Source organism: Hyperolius riggenbachi, chromosome 7, assembly GCF_040937935.1.
Source record: "Hyperolius riggenbachi isolate aHypRig1 chromosome 7, aHypRig1.pri, whole genome shotgun sequence".
Lineage (NCBI taxonomy): Eukaryota > Metazoa > Chordata > Amphibia > Anura > Hyperoliidae > Hyperolius > Hyperolius riggenbachi.
In genome coordinates, this window is record NC_090652.1 from 32,181,839 (window position 1) to 32,196,838 (window position 15,000).

At 38.9% G+C, this 15,000-nt stretch overlaps 21 non-coding genes across 21 annotated transcripts; all 21 read right to left on the reverse strand.

Annotated features, from left to right (window-relative positions):
* Nucleotides 1-455: 455 nt before the first annotated feature.
* Nucleotides 456-527, reverse strand: TRNAC-GCA (transfer RNA cysteine (anticodon GCA)). The gene has a single exon. It is a non-coding gene; the product is annotated as a tRNA-Cys (tRNA).
* A 572-nt stretch (nucleotides 528-1,099) lies between these two features.
* TRNAC-GCA (transfer RNA cysteine (anticodon GCA)) lies at nucleotides 1,100-1,171 on the reverse strand. Its single transcript has one exon. It is a non-coding gene; the product is annotated as a tRNA-Cys (tRNA).
* A 723-nt stretch (nucleotides 1,172-1,894) lies between these two features.
* On the reverse strand, nucleotides 1,895-1,966 carry TRNAC-GCA (transfer RNA cysteine (anticodon GCA)). Its single transcript has one exon. It is a non-coding gene; the product is annotated as a tRNA-Cys (tRNA).
* A 572-nt stretch (nucleotides 1,967-2,538) lies between these two features.
* On the reverse strand, nucleotides 2,539-2,610 carry TRNAC-GCA (transfer RNA cysteine (anticodon GCA)). The gene has a single exon. It is a non-coding gene; the product is annotated as a tRNA-Cys (tRNA).
* A 565-nt stretch (nucleotides 2,611-3,175) lies between these two features.
* Nucleotides 3,176-3,247, reverse strand: TRNAC-GCA (transfer RNA cysteine (anticodon GCA)). Its single transcript has one exon. It is a non-coding gene; the product is annotated as a tRNA-Cys (tRNA).
* A 723-nt stretch (nucleotides 3,248-3,970) lies between these two features.
* TRNAC-GCA (transfer RNA cysteine (anticodon GCA)) lies at nucleotides 3,971-4,042 on the reverse strand. Its single transcript has one exon. It is a non-coding gene; the product is annotated as a tRNA-Cys (tRNA).
* Nucleotides 4,043-4,614: 572 nt separating this feature from the next.
* Nucleotides 4,615-4,686, reverse strand: TRNAC-GCA (transfer RNA cysteine (anticodon GCA)). The gene has a single exon. It is a non-coding gene; the product is annotated as a tRNA-Cys (tRNA).
* A 723-nt stretch (nucleotides 4,687-5,409) lies between these two features.
* TRNAC-GCA (transfer RNA cysteine (anticodon GCA)) lies at nucleotides 5,410-5,481 on the reverse strand. Its single transcript has one exon. It is a non-coding gene; the product is annotated as a tRNA-Cys (tRNA).
* Nucleotides 5,482-6,053: 572 nt separating this feature from the next.
* On the reverse strand, nucleotides 6,054-6,125 carry TRNAC-GCA (transfer RNA cysteine (anticodon GCA)). The gene has a single exon. It is a non-coding gene; the product is annotated as a tRNA-Cys (tRNA).
* Nucleotides 6,126-6,690: 565 nt separating this feature from the next.
* Nucleotides 6,691-6,762, reverse strand: TRNAC-GCA (transfer RNA cysteine (anticodon GCA)). The gene has a single exon. It is a non-coding gene; the product is annotated as a tRNA-Cys (tRNA).
* Nucleotides 6,763-7,485: 723 nt separating this feature from the next.
* Nucleotides 7,486-7,557, reverse strand: TRNAC-GCA (transfer RNA cysteine (anticodon GCA)). Its single transcript has one exon. It is a non-coding gene; the product is annotated as a tRNA-Cys (tRNA).
* Nucleotides 7,558-8,129: 572 nt separating this feature from the next.
* On the reverse strand, nucleotides 8,130-8,201 carry TRNAC-GCA (transfer RNA cysteine (anticodon GCA)). Its single transcript has one exon. It is a non-coding gene; the product is annotated as a tRNA-Cys (tRNA).
* Nucleotides 8,202-8,924: 723 nt separating this feature from the next.
* TRNAC-GCA (transfer RNA cysteine (anticodon GCA)) lies at nucleotides 8,925-8,996 on the reverse strand. The gene has a single exon. It is a non-coding gene; the product is annotated as a tRNA-Cys (tRNA).
* Nucleotides 8,997-9,568: 572 nt separating this feature from the next.
* TRNAC-GCA (transfer RNA cysteine (anticodon GCA)) lies at nucleotides 9,569-9,640 on the reverse strand. Its single transcript has one exon. It is a non-coding gene; the product is annotated as a tRNA-Cys (tRNA).
* A 565-nt stretch (nucleotides 9,641-10,205) lies between these two features.
* On the reverse strand, nucleotides 10,206-10,277 carry TRNAC-GCA (transfer RNA cysteine (anticodon GCA)). The gene has a single exon. It is a non-coding gene; the product is annotated as a tRNA-Cys (tRNA).
* A 723-nt stretch (nucleotides 10,278-11,000) lies between these two features.
* Nucleotides 11,001-11,072, reverse strand: TRNAC-GCA (transfer RNA cysteine (anticodon GCA)). The gene has a single exon. It is a non-coding gene; the product is annotated as a tRNA-Cys (tRNA).
* A 572-nt stretch (nucleotides 11,073-11,644) lies between these two features.
* TRNAC-GCA (transfer RNA cysteine (anticodon GCA)) lies at nucleotides 11,645-11,716 on the reverse strand. Its single transcript has one exon. It is a non-coding gene; the product is annotated as a tRNA-Cys (tRNA).
* A 723-nt stretch (nucleotides 11,717-12,439) lies between these two features.
* Nucleotides 12,440-12,511, reverse strand: TRNAC-GCA (transfer RNA cysteine (anticodon GCA)). Its single transcript has one exon. It is a non-coding gene; the product is annotated as a tRNA-Cys (tRNA).
* Nucleotides 12,512-13,083: 572 nt separating this feature from the next.
* On the reverse strand, nucleotides 13,084-13,155 carry TRNAC-GCA (transfer RNA cysteine (anticodon GCA)). The gene has a single exon. It is a non-coding gene; the product is annotated as a tRNA-Cys (tRNA).
* A 559-nt stretch (nucleotides 13,156-13,714) lies between these two features.
* On the reverse strand, nucleotides 13,715-13,786 carry TRNAC-GCA (transfer RNA cysteine (anticodon GCA)). The gene has a single exon. It is a non-coding gene; the product is annotated as a tRNA-Cys (tRNA).
* A 723-nt stretch (nucleotides 13,787-14,509) lies between these two features.
* Nucleotides 14,510-14,581, reverse strand: TRNAC-GCA (transfer RNA cysteine (anticodon GCA)). The gene has a single exon. It is a non-coding gene; the product is annotated as a tRNA-Cys (tRNA).
* Nucleotides 14,582-15,000: the final 419 nt, after the last annotated feature.

Genomic DNA, 15,000 nt, shown 5'->3' on the forward strand with positions numbered 1-15,000 from the left:
ATGAAAGATAGAATGATTAGCATGTTACGGACCATGGCCGCAAGAGACTCTTTCGTCAGACCCAGAAACTTCTCATTCTGCAGTTGCCATTACTGCCACTGCATTAGACCCCAGCACATGTGTATTTGGCAGCAGATGTAGAAGCCCAAAGTTCTTCTGCTTTGCTAATTTGAGTGGAGGACTTACATTGTAGACATTTTGTAGCTTTTGCTGTTTATTTGCAGGATCCTTTAAAATACGTATCGAAAAAAAAAACAAATTTACTTTGGGTATGTAAAGAAAAGAACACTTCAGAAATGTGGGTGCTTGGAGGGAGCATGTGAAATTTCACCAAGTTACTACGATTCTGCAGCATAACGGGATATTTTGATTATTGTAGTTCTCTTTATTACTGCCTTGAGAGTATTGGTTTATGTAAAGAGATTAGAGAAAGAGCAAAGAACTAGATCATATCAAGGGGGCACTCGGATTTGAACCAAGAACCTCTCGATCTGCAGTCAAATGCTCTACCACTGAGCTATACCCCCACGCTCTGTTCAGCTTTTCTGACCATTTTAAATAGTTTCTCTCATGTAGTCCATGAAAACATTTCAGGCGTTAACTTGGAGTTTGTTAAGGTTGGACAGAGTTAAATGATAACTCTTAGAGACTAGAGATGGTCAATGAGACAGTAAGAAATCCAGGTTGCATGCAAATTGAATTAATATTGTAGGCAGCTTGGAAATGCGTTAATCGTCAGGAAGTGCATTAGACCCCAGCACATGTGTATTTGGCAGCAGATGTAGAAGCCCAAAGTTCTTCTGCTTTGCTAATTTGAGTGGAGGACTTACATTGTAGACATTTTGTAGCTTTTGCTGTTCTTTTGCAGGATCCTTTAAAATACGTATGGAAAGAAGAAACAAATTTACTTTGAATATGTAAAGAAAAGAACACTTCAGAAATGTGGTTGCTTGGAGGGAGCATGTGAACTTTCACCAAGTTACTACGATTCTGCAGCATAACGGGATATTTTGATTAACGTAGTTCTCTTTATTACTGCCTTGAGAGTATTGGTTTATGTAAAGAGTTTAGAGAAAGAGCAAAGAGCTAGATCATATCAAGGGGGCACTCGGATTTGAACCAATGACCTCTCGATCTGCAGTCGAATGCTCTACCACTGAGCTATACCCCCACACTCTGTTCAGCTTTTCTGACCATTTTAAATAGTTTCTCTCATGTAGTCCATGAAAGAATTTCAAGCGTTAACTTGGAGTTTGTTAAGGTTGGACAGAGTTAAATGATAACTCTTAGAGACTAGAGATGGTCAATGAGACAGTAATAAATCCAGGTTGCATGCAAATTGAATTAATATTGTAGGCAGCTTGGAAATGCGTTAATCGTCAGGAAGTGTATTTGAATGTCCCACTTCCATGACGCTCACAATTTGCATAATAATCTGCATGAAAGATAGAATGATTAGCATGTTACGGACCATGGCCGCAAGAGACTCTTTCGTCAGACCCAGAAACTTCTCATTCTGCAGTTGCCATTTCTGCCACTGCATTAGACCCCAGCACATGTGTATTTGGCAGCAGATGTAGAAGCCAAAAGTTCTTCTGTTTTGCTAATTTGAGTGGAGAACTTACATTGTAGACATTTTGTAGCTTTTGCTGTTCTTTTGCAGGATCCTTTAAAATACGTATGGAAAGAAAAACCAAATTTACTTTGGATATGTAAAGAAAAGAACACTTCAGATATGTGGTTGCTTGGAGGGAGCATGTGAACTTTCACCAAGTTACTACGATTCTGCAGCATAACGGGATATTTTGATTATTGTAGTTCTCTTTATTACTGCCTTGAGAGTATTGGTTTATGTAAAGAGATTAGAGAAAGAGCAAAGAGCTAGATCATATCAAGGGGGCACTCGGATTTGAACCAAGGACCTCTCGATCTGCAGTCGAATGCTCTACCATTGAGCTATACCCCCACGCTCTGTTCAGCTTTTCTGACCATTTTAAATAGTTTCTCTCATGTAGTCCATGAAAACATTTCAAGCGTTAACTTGGAGTTTGTTAAGGTTGGACAGAGTTAAATGATAACTCTTAGAGACTAGAGATGGTCAATGAGACAGTAAGAAATCCAGGTTGCATGCAAATTGAATTAATATTGTAGGCAGCTTGGAAATGCGTTAATCGTCAGGAAGTGCATTAGACCCCAGCACATGTGTATTTGGCAGCAGATGTAGAAGCCAAAAGTTCTTCTGCTTTGCTAATTTGAGTGGAGGACTTACATTGTAGACATTTTGTAGCTTTTGCTGTTCTTTTGCAGGATCCTTTAAAATACGTATGGAAAGAAAAAACAAATTTACTTTGAATATGTAAAGAAAAGAACACTTCAGAAATGTGGTTGCTTGGAGGGAGCATGTGAACTTTCACCAAGTTACTACGATTCTGCAGCATAACGGGATATTTTGATTAACGTAGTTCTCTTTATTACTGCCTTGAGAGTATTGGTTTATGTAAAAAGTTTAGAGAAAGAGCAAAGAGCTAGATCATATCAAGGAGGCACTCGGATTTGAACCAATGACCTCTCGATCTGCAGTCGAATGCTCTACCACTGAGCTATACCCCCACACTCTGTTCAGCTTTTCTGACCATTTTAAATAGTTTCTCTCATGTAGTCCATGAAAGCATTTCAAGCGTTAACTTGGAGTTTGTTAAGGTTGGACAGAGTTAAATGATAACTCTTAGAGACTAGAGATTGTCAATGAGACAGTAATAAATCCAGGTTGCATGCAAATTGAATTAATATTGTAGGCAGCTTGGAAATGCGTTAATCGTCAGGAAGTGCATTAGACCCCAGCACATGTGTATTTGGCAGCAGATGTAGAAGCCCAAAGTTCTTCTGCTTTGCTAATTTGAGTGGAGGACTTACATTGTAGACATTTTGTAGCTTTTGCTGTTCTTTTGCAGGATCCTTTAAAATACGTATGGAAAGAAAAAACAAATTTACTTTGAATATGTAAAGAAAAGAACACTTCAGAAATGTGGTTGCTTGGAGGGAGCATGTGAACTTTCACCAAGTTACTACGATTCTGCAGCATAACGGGATATTTTGATTAACGTAGTTCTCTTTATTACTGCCATGAGAGTATTGGTTTATGTACAGAGTTTAGAGAAAGAGCTAGATCATATCAAGGGGGCACTCGGATTTGAACCAATGACCTCTCGATCTGCAGTCGAATGCTCTACCACTGAGCTATACCCCCACACTCTGTTCAGCTTTTCTGACCATTTTAAATAGTTTCTCTCATGTAGTCCATGAAAGAATTTCAAGCGTTAACTTGGAGTTTGTTAAGGTTGGACAGAGTTAAATGATAACTCTTAGAGACTAGAGATGGTCAATGAGACAGTAATAAATCCAGGTTGCATGCAAATTGAATTAATATTGTAGGCAGCTTGGAAATGCGTTAATCGTCAGGAAGTGTATTTGAATGTCCCACTTCCATGACGCTCACAATTTGCATAATAATCTGCATGAAAGCTAGAATAATGAGCATGTTACAGACCATGGCCGCAAGAGACACTTTCGTCAGACCCAGAAACTTCTCATTCTGCAGTTGCCATTTCTGCCACTGCATTAGACCCCAGCACATGTGTATTTGGCAGCAGATGTAGAAGCCAAAAGTTCTTCTGTTTTGCTAATTTGAGTGGAGGACTTACATTGTAGACATTTTGTAGCTTTTGCTGTTCTTTTGCAGGATCCTTTAAAATACGTATGGAAAGAAAAACCAAATTTACTTTGTATATGTAAAGAAAAGAACACTTCAGATATGTGGTTGCTTGGAGGGAGCATGTGAACTTTCACCAAGTTACTACGATTCTGCAGCATAACGGGATATTTTGATTATTGTAGTTCTCTTTATTACTGCCTTGAGAGTATTGGTTTATGTAAAGAGATTAGAGAAAGAGCAAAAAGCTAGATCACGTCAAGGGGGCCCTCGGATTTGAACCAAGGACCTCTCGATCTGCAGTCGAATGCTCTACCACTGAGCTATACCCCCACGCTCTGTTCAGTTTTTCTGACCATTTTAAATAGTTTCTCTCATGTAGTCCATGAAAACATTTCAAGCGTTAACTTGGAGTTTGTTAAGGTTGGACAGAGTTAAATGATAACTCTTAGAGACTAGAGGTGGTCAATGAGACAGTAATAAATCCAGGTTGCATGCAAATTGAATTAATATTGTAGGCAGCTTGGAAATGCGTTAATCGTCAGGAAGTGCATTAGACCCCAGCACATGTGTATTTGGCAGCAGATGTAGAAGCCCAAAGTTCTTCTGCTTTGCTAATTTGAGTGGAGGACTTACATTGTAGACATTTTGTAGCTTTTGCTGTTCTTTTGCAGGATCCTTTAAAATACGTATGGAAAGAAAAAACAAATTTACTTTGGATATGTAAAGAAAAGAACACTTCAGAAATGTGGTTGCTTGGAGGGAGCATGTGAACTTTCACCAAGTTACTACGATTCTGCAGCATAACGGGATATTTTGATTAACGTAGTTCTCTTTATTACTGCCTTGAGAGTATTGGTTTATGTAAAGAGTTTAGAGAAAGAGCAAAGAGCTAGATCATATCAAGGGGGCACTCGGATTTGAACCAATGACCTCTCGATCTGCAGTCGAATGCTCTACCACTGAGCTATACCCCCACACTCTGTTCAGCTTTTCTGACCATTTTAAATAGTTTCTCTCATGTAGTCCATGAAAGAATTTCAAGCGTTAACTTGGAGTTTGTTAAGGTTGGACAGAGTTAAATGATAACTCTTAGAGACTAGAGATGGTCAATGAAACAGTAATAAATCCAGGTTGCATGCAAATTGAATTAATATTGTAGGCAGCTTGGAAATGCGTTAATCGTCAGGAAGTGTATTTGAATGTCCCACTTCCATGACGCTCACAATTTGCATAATAATCTGCATGAAAGATAGAATGATTAGCATGTTACGGACCATGGCCGCAAGAGACTCTTTCGTCAGACCCAGAAACTTCTCATTCTGCAGTTGCCATTTCTGCCACTGCATTAGACCCCAGCACATGTGTATTTGGCAGCAGATGTAGAAGCCAAAAGTTCTTCTGTTTTGCTAATTTGAGTGGAGAACTTACATTGTAGACATTTTGTAGCTTTTGCTGTTCTTTTGCAGGATCCTTTAAAATACGTATGGAAAGAAAAACCAAATTTACTTTGGATATGTAAAGAAAAGAACACTTCAGATATGTGGTTGCTTGGAGGGAGCATGTGAACTTTCACCAAGTTACTACGATTCTGCAGCATAACGGGATATTTTGATTATTGTAGTTCTCTTTATTACTGCCTTGAGAGTATTGGTTTATGTAAAGAGATTAGAGAAAGAGCAAAGAGCTAGATCATATCAAGGGGGCACTCGGATTTGAACCAAGGACCTCTCGATCTGCAGTCGAATGCTCTACCATTGAGCTATACCCCCACGCTCTGTTCAGCTTTTCTGACCATTTTAAATAGTTTCTCTCATGTAGTCCATGAAAACATTTCAAGCGTTAACTTGGAGTTTGTTAAGGTTGGACAGAGTTAAATGATAACTCTTAGAGACTAGAGATGGTCAATGAGACAGTAAGAAATCCAGGTTGCATGCAAATTGAATTAATATTGTAGGCAGCTTGGAAATGCGTTAATCGTCAGGAAGTGCATTAGACCCCAGCACATGTGTATTTGGCAGCAGATGTAGAAGCCAAAAGTTCTTCTGCTTTGCTAATTTGAGTGGAGGACTTACATTGTAGACATTTTGTAGCTTTTGCTGTTCTTTTGCAGGATCCTTTAAAATACGTATGGAAAGAAAAAACAAATTTACTTTGAATATGTAAAGAAAAGAACACTTCAGAAATGTGGTTGCTTGGAGGGAGCATGTGAACTTTCACCAAGTTACTACGATTCTGCAGCATAACGGGATATTTTGATTAACGTAGTTCTCTTTATTACTGCCTTGAGAGTATTGGTTTATGTAAAGAGTTTAGAGAAAGAGCAAAGAGCTAGATCATATCAAGGAGGCACTCGGATTTGAACCAATGACCTCTCGATCTGCAGTCGAATGCTCTACCACTGAGCTATACCCCCACACTCTGTTCAGCTTTTCTGACCATTTTAAATAGTTTCTCTCATGTAGTCCATGAAAGCATTTCAAGCGTTAACTTGGAGTTTGTTAAGGTTGGACAGAGTTAAATGATAACTCTTAGAGACTAGAGATTGTCAATGAGACAGTAATAAATCCAGGTTGCATGCAAATTGAATTAATATTGTAGGCAGCTTGGAAATGCGTTAATCGTCAGGAAGTGCATTAGACCCCAGCACATGTGTATTTGGCAGCAGATGTAGAAGCCCAAAGTTCTTCTGCTTTGCTAATTTGAGTGGAGGACTTACATTGTAGACATTTTGTAGCTTTTGCTGTTCTTTTGCAGGATCCTTTAAAATACGTATGGAAAGAAAAAACAAATTTACTTTGAATATGTAAAGAAAAGAACACTTCAGAAATGTGGTTGCTTGGAGGGAGCATGTGAACTTTCACCAAGTTACTACGATTCTGCAGCATAACGGGATATTTTGATTAACGTAGTTCTCTTTATTACTGCCATGAGAGTATTGGTTTATGTACAGAGTTTAGAGAAAGAGCTAGATCATATCAAGGGGGCACTCGGATTTGAACCAATGACCTCTCGATCTGCAGTCGAATGCTCTACCACTGAGCTATACCCCCACGCTCTGTTCAGCTTTTCTGACCATTTTAAATAGTTTCTCTCATGTAGTCCATGAAAGAATTTCAAGCGTTAACTTGGAGTTTGTTAAGGTTGGACAGAGTTAAATGATAACTCTTAGAGACTAGAGATGGTCAATGAGACAGTAATAAATCCAGGTTGCATGCAAATTGAATTAATATTGTAGGCAGCTTGGAAATGCGTTAATCGTCAGGAAGTGTATTTGAATGTCCCACTTCCATGACGCTCACAATTTGCATAATAATCTGCATGAAAGCTAGAATAATGAGCATGTTACAGACCATGGCCGCAAGAGACACTTTCGTCAGACCCAGAAACTTCTCATTCTGCAGTTGCCATTTCTGCCACTGCATTAGACCCCAGCACATGTGTATTTGGCAGCAGATGTAGAAGCCAAAAGTTCTTCTGTTTTGCTAATTTGAGTGGAGGACTTACATTGTAGACATTTTGTAGCTTTTGCTGTTCTTTTGCAGGATCCTTTAAAATACGTATGGAAAGAAAAACCAAATTTACTTTGTATATGTAAAGAAAAGAACACTTCAGATATGTGGTTGCTTGGAGGGAGCATGTGAACTTTCACCAAGTTACTACGATTCTGCAGCATAACGGGATATTTTGATTATTGTAGTTCTCTTTATTACTGCCTTGAGAGTATTGGTTTATGTAAAGAGATTAGAGAAAGAGCAAAAAGCTAGATCACGTCAAGGGGGCCCTCGGATTTGAACCAAGGACCTCTCGATCTGCAGTCGAATGCTCTACCACTGAGCTATACCCCCACGCTCTGTTCAGTTTTTCTGACCATTTTAAATAGTTTCTCTCATGTAGTCCATGAAAACATTTCAAGCGTTAACTTGGAGTTTGTTAAGGTTGGACAGAGTTAAATGATAACTCTTAGAGACTAGAGGTGGTCAATGAGACAGTAATAAATCCAGGTTGCATGCAAATTGAATTAATATTGTAGGCAGCTTGGAAATGCGTTAATCGTCAGGAAGTGCATTAGACCCCAGCACATGTGTATTTGGCAGCAGATGTAGAAGCCCAAAGTTCTTCTGCTTTGCTAATTTGAGTGGAGGACTTACATTGTAGACATTTTGTAGCTTTTGCTGTTCTTTTGCAGGATCCTTTAAAATACGTATGGAAAGAAAAAACAAATTTACTTTGGATATGTAAAGAAAAGAACACTTCAGAAATGTGGTTGCTTGGAGGGAGCATGTGAACTTTCACCAAGTTACTACGATTCTGCAGCATAACGGGATATTTTGATTAACGTAGTTCTCTTTATTACTGCCTTGAGAGTATTGGTTTATGTAAAGAGTTTAGAGAAAGAGCAAAGAGCTAGATCATATCAAGTGGGCACTCGGATTTGAACCAATGACCTCTCGATCTGCAGTCGAATGCTCTACCACTGAGCTATACCCCCACACTCTGTTCAGCTTTTCTGACCATTTTAAATAGTTTCTCTCATGTAGTCCATGAAAGCATTTCAAGCGTTAACTTGGAGTTTGTTAAGGTTGGACAGAGTTAAATGATAACTCTTAGAGACTAGAGATGGTCAATGAGACAGTAATAAATCCAGGTTGCATGCAAATTGAATTAATATTGTAGGCAGCTTGGAAATGCGTTAATCGTCAGGAAGTGTATTTGAATGTCCCACTTCCATGACGCTCACAATTTGCATAATAATCTGCATGAAAGCTAGAATGATGAGCATGTTACGGACCATGGCCGCAAGAGACACTTTCGTCAGACCCAGAAACTTCTCATTCTGCAGTTGCCATTTCTGCCACTGCATTAGACCCCAGCACATGTGTATTTGGCAGCAGATGTAGAAGCCAAAAGTTCTTCTGTTTTGCTAATTTGAGTGGAGAACTTACATTGTAGACATTTTGTAGCTTTTGCTGTTCTTTTGCAGGATCCTTTAAAATACGTATGGAAAGAAAAACCAAATTTACTTTGGATATGTAAAGAAAAGAACACTTCAGATATGTGGTTGCTTGGAGGGAGCATGTGAACTTTCACCAAGTTACTACGATTCTGCAGCATAACGGGATATTTTGATTATTGTAGTTCTCTTTATTACTGCCTTGAGAGTATTGGTTTATGTAAAGAGATTAGAGAAAGAGCAAAGAGCTAGATCATATCAAGGGGGCACTCGGATTTGAACCAAGGACCTCTCAATCTGCAGTCGAATGCTCTACCATTGAGCTATACCTCCACGCTCTGTTCAGCTTTTCTGACCATTTTAAATAGTTTCTCTCATGTAGTCCATGAAAACATTTCAAGCGTTAACTTGGAGTTTGTTAAGGTTGGACAGAGTTAAATGATAACTCTTAGAGACTAGAGATGGTCAATGAGACAGTAAGAAATCCAGGTTGCATGCAAATTGAATTAATATTGTAGGCAGCTTGGAAATGCGTTAATCGTCAGGAAGTGCATTAGACCCCAGCACATGTGTATTTGGCAGCAGATGTAGAAGCCAAAAGTTCTTCTGCTTTGCTAATTTGAGTGGAGGACTTACATTGTAGACATTTTGTAGCTTTTGCTGTTCTTTTGCAGGATCCTTTAAAATACGTATGGAAAGAAAAAACAAATTTACTTTGAATATGTAAAGAAAAGAACACTTCAGAAATGTGGTTGCTTGGAGGGAGCATGTGAACTTTCACCAAGTTACTACGATTCTGCAGCATAACGGGATATTTTGATTAACGTAGTTCTCTTTATTACTGCCTTGAGAGTATTGGTTTATGTAAAGAGTTTAGAGAAAGAGCAAAGAGCTAGATCATATCAAGGGGGCACTCGGATTTGAACCAATGACCTCTCGATCTGCAGTCGAATGCTCTACCACTGAGCTATACCCCCACACTCTGTTCAGCTTTTCTGACCATTTTAAATAGTTTCTCTCATGTAGTCCATGAAAGCATTTCAAGCGTTAACTTGGAGTTTGTTAAGGTTGGACAGAGTTAAATGATAACTCTTAGAGACTAGAGATTGTCAATGAGACAGTAATAAATCCAGGTTGCATGCAAATTGAATTAATATTGTAGGCAGCTTGGAAATGCGTTAATCGTCAGGAAGTGCATTAGACCCCAGCACATGTGTATTTGGCAGCAGATGTAGAAGCCCAAAGTTCTTCTGCTTTGCTAATTTGAGTGGAGGACTTACATTGTAGACATTTTGTAGCTTTTGCTGTTCTTTTGCAGGATCCTTTAAAATACGTATGGAAAGAAAAAACAAATTTACTTTGAATATGTAAAGAAAAGAACACTTCAGAAATGTGGTTGCTTGGAGGGAGCATGTGAACTTTCACCAAGTTACTACGATTCTGCAGCATAACGGGATATTTTGATTAACGTAGTTCTCTTTATTACTGCCTTGAGAGTATTGGTTTATGTACAGAGTTTAGAGAAAGAGCTAGATCATATCAAGGGGGCACTCGGATTTGAACCAATGACCTCTCGATCTGCAGTCGAATGCTCTACCACTGAGCTATACCCCCACACTCTGTTCAGCTTTTCTGACCATTTTAAATAGTTTCTCTCATGTAGTCCATGAAAGAATTTCAAGCGTTAACTTGGAGTTTGTTAAGGTTGGACAGAGTTAAATGATAACTCTTAGAGACTAGAGATGGTCAATGAGACAGTAATAAATCCAGGTTGCATGCAAATTGAATTAATATTGTAGGCAGCTTGGAAATGCGTTAATCGTCAGGAAGTGTATTTGAATGTCCCACTTCCATGACGCTCACAATTTGCATAATAATCTGCATGAAAGCTAGAATAATGAGCATGTTACAGACCATGGCCGCAAGAGACACTTTCGTCAGACCCAGAAACTTCTCATTCTGCAGTTGCCATTTCTGCCACTGCATTAGACCCCAGCACATGTGTATTTGGCAGCAGATGTAGAAGCCAAAAGTTCTTCTGTTTTGCTAATTTGAGTGGAGGACTTACATTGTAGACATTTTGTAGCTTTTGCTGTTCTTTTGCAGGATCCTTTAAAATACGTATGGAAAGAAAAACCAAATTTACTTTGTATATGTAAAGAAAAGAACACTTCAGATATGTGGTTGCTTGGAGGGAGCATGTGAACTTTCACCAAGTTACTACGATTCTGCAGCATAACGGGATATTTTGATTATTGTAGTTCTCTTTATTACTGCCTTGAGAGTATTGGTTTATGTAAAGAGATTAGAGAAAGAGCAAAAAGCTAGATCACGTCAAGGGGGCCCTCGGATTTGAACCAAGGACCTCTCGATCTGCAGTCGAATGCTCTACCACTGAGCTATACCCCCACGCTCTGTTCAGTTTTTCTGACCATTTTAAATAGTTTCTCTCATGTAGTCCATGAAAACATTTCAAGCGTTAACTTGGAGTTTGTTAAGGTTGGACAGAGTTAAATGATAACTCTTAGAGACTAGAGGTGGTCAATGAGACAGTAATAAATCCAGGTTGCATGCAAATTGAATTAATATTGTAGGCAGCTTGGAAATGCGTTAATCGTCAGGAAGTGCATTAGACCCCAGCACATGTGTATTTGGCAGCAGATGTAGAAGCCCAAAGTTCTTCTGCTTTGCTAATTTGAGTGGAGGACTTACATTGTAGACATTTTGTAGCTTTTGCTGTTCTTTTGCAGGATCCTTTAAAATACGTATGGAAAGAAAAAACAAATTTACTTTGGATATGTAAAGAAAAGAACACTTCAGAAATGTGGTTGCTTGGAGGGAGCATGTGAACTTTCACCAAGTTACTACGATTCTGCAGCATAACGGGATATTTTGATTAACGTAGTTCTCTTTATTACTGCCTTGAGAGTATTGGTTTATGTAAAGAGTTTAGAGAAAGAGCAAAGAGCTAGATCATATCAAGTGGGCACTCGGATTTGAACCAATGACCTCTCGATCTGCAGTCGAATGCTCTACCACTGAGCTATACCCCCACACTCTGTTCAGCTTTTCTGACCATTTTAAATAGTTTCTCTCATGTAGTCCATGAAAGCATTTCAAGCGTTAACTTGGAGTTTGTTAAGGTTGGACAGAGTTAAATGATAACTCTTAGAGACTAGAGATGGTCAATGAGACAGTAATAAATCCAGGTTGCATGCAAATTGAATTAATATTGTAGGCAGCTTGGAAATGCGTTAATCGTCAGGAAGTGTATTTGAATGTCCCACTTCCATGACGCTCACAATTTGCATAATAATCTGCATGAAAGCTAGAATGATGAGCATGTTACGGACCATGGCCGCAAGAGACACTTTCGTCAGACCCAGAAACTTCTCATTCTGCAGTTGCCATTTCTGCCACTGCATTAGACCCCAGCACATGTGTATTTGGCAGCAGATGTAGAAGCCCAAAGTTCTTCTGCTTTGCTAATTTGAGTGGAGGACTTACATTGTAGACATTTTGTAGCTTTTGCTGTTCTTTTGCAGGATCCTTTAAAATACGTATGGAAAGAAAAACCAAATTTACTTTGGATATGTAAAGAAAAGAACACTTCAGATATGTGGTTGCTTGGAGGGAGCATGTGAACTTTCACCAAGTTACTACGATTCTGCAGCATAACGGGATATTTTGATTATTGTAGTTCTCTTTATTACTGCCTTGAGAGTATTGGTTTATGTAAAGAGTTTAGAGAAAGAGCAAAGAGCTAGATCACGTCAAGGGGGCACTCAGATTTGAACCAAGGACCTCTTGATATGCAGTCGAATGCTCTACCACTGAGCTATACCCCCACGCTCTGTTCAGCTTTTCTGACCATTTTAAATAGTTTCTCTCATGTAGTCCATGAAAACATTTCAAGCGTTAACTTGGAGTTTGTTAAGGTTGGACAGAGTTAAATGATAACTCTTAGAGACTAGAGATGGTCAATGAGACAGTAATAAATCCAGGTTGCATGCAAATTGAATTAATATTGTAGGCAGCTTGGAAATGCGTTATTCGTCAGGAAGTGCATTAGACCCCAGCACATGTGTATTTGGCAGCAGATGTAGAAGCCCAAAGTTCTTCTGCTTTGCTAATTTGAGTGGAGGACTTACATTGTAGACATTTTGTAGCTTTTGCTGTTCTTTTGCAGGATCCTTTAAAATACGTATGGAAAGAAAAAACAAATTTACTTTGGATATGTAAAGAAAAGAACACTTCAGAAATGTGGTTGCTTGGAGGGAGCATGTGAACTTTCACCAAGTTACTACGATTCTGCAGCATAACGGGATATTTTGATTATTGTAGTTCTCTTTATTACTGCCTTGAGAGTATTGGTTTATGTAAAGAGATTAGAAAAAGAGCAAAGAGCTAGATCAAGTCAAGGAGGCACTCGGATTTGAACCAAGGACCTCTCGATCTGCAGTCGAATGCTCTACCACTAAGCTATACCCCCACGCTCTGTTCAGTTTTTCTCACCATTTTAAATAGTTTCTCTCATGTAGTCCATGAAAACATTTCAAGCGTTAACTTGGAGTTTGTTAAGGTTGGACAGAGTTAAATGATAACTCTTAGAGACTAGAGATGGTCAATGAGACAGTAATAAATCCAGGTTGCATGAAAATTGAATTCATATTGTAGGCAGCTTGGAAATGCGTTAATCGTCAGGAAGTGCATTAGACCCCAGCACATGTGTATTTGGCAGCAGATGTAGAAGCCCAAAGTTCTTCTGCTTTGCTAATTTGAGTGGAGGACTTACATTGTAGACATTTTGTAGCTTTTGCTGTTCTTTTGCAGGATCCTTTAAAATACGTATGGAAAGAAAAAAGAAATTTACTTTGGATATGTAAAGAAAAGAACACTTCAGAAATGTGGGTTTTTGGAGGGAGCATGTGAACTTTCACCAAGTTACTACGATTCTGCAGCATAACGGGATATTTTGATTATTGTAGTTCTCTTTATTACTGCCTTGAGAGTATTGGTTTATGTAAAGAGATAAGAGATAGATCATGTCAAGGGGGCACTCAGATTTGAACCAAGGACCTCTCGATCTGCAGTCGAATGCTCTACCACTGAGCTATACCCCCACGCTCTGTTCAGCTTTTCTGACCATTTTAAATAGTTTCTCTCATGTAGTTCATGAAAACATTTCAAGCGTTAGCTTGGAGTTTGTTAAGGTTGGACAGAGTTAAATGATAACTCTTAGAGACTAGAGATGGTCAATGAGACAGTAATAAATCCAGGTTGCATGCAAATTGAATTAATATTGTAGGCAGCTTGGAAATGCGTTAATCGTCAGGAAGTGTATTTGAATGTCCCACTTCCATGACGCTCACAATTTGCATAATAATCTGCAAGAAAGCTAGAATGATGAGCATGTTACGGACCATGGCCGCAAGAGACACTTTCGTCAGACCCAGAAACTTCTCATTCTGCAGTTGCCATTTCTGCCACTGCATTAGACGCCAGCACATGTGTATTTGGCAGCAGATGACAAAGCCCAAAGTTCTTCTGCTTTGCTAATTTGAGTGGAGGACCTACATTGTAGACATTTTGTAGCTTTTGCAGTTCTTTTGCAGGATCCTTTAAAATACGTATGGAAAGAAAAAACAAATTTACTTTGGATATGTAAAGAAAAGAACACTTCAGAAATGTGGTTGCTTGAAGGGAGCATGTGAACTTTCACCAAGTTACTACGATTCTGCAGCATAACGGGATATTTTGATTAACGTAGTTCTCTTTATTACTGCCTTGAGAGTATTGGTTTATGTAAAGAGTTTAGAGAAAGAGCAAAGAGCTTGATCATGTCAAGGGGGAACTCAGATTTGAACCAAGGACCTCTCGATCTGCAATTGAATGCTCTACCACTGAGCTATACCCCCACACTCTGTTCAGCTTTTCTGACCATTTTAAATAGTTTCTCTCATGTAGTCCATGAAAGCATTTCAAGCGTTAACTTGGAGTTTGTTAAGGTTGGACAGAGTTAAATGATAACTCTTAGAGACTAGAGATGGTCAATGAGACAGTAATAAATCCAGGTTGCATGCAAATTGAATTAATATTGTAGGCAGCTTGGAAATGCGTTAATCGTCAGGAAGTGTATTTGAATGTCCCACTTCCATGACGCTCACAATTTGCATAATAATCTGCATGAAAGCTAGAATGATGAGCATGTTACGGACCATGGCCGCAAGAGACACTTTCGTCAGACCCAGAAACTTCTCATTCTGCAGTTGCCATTTTTGCCACTGCATTAGACCCCAGCACATGTGTATTTGGCAGCAGATGTAGAAGCCCAAAG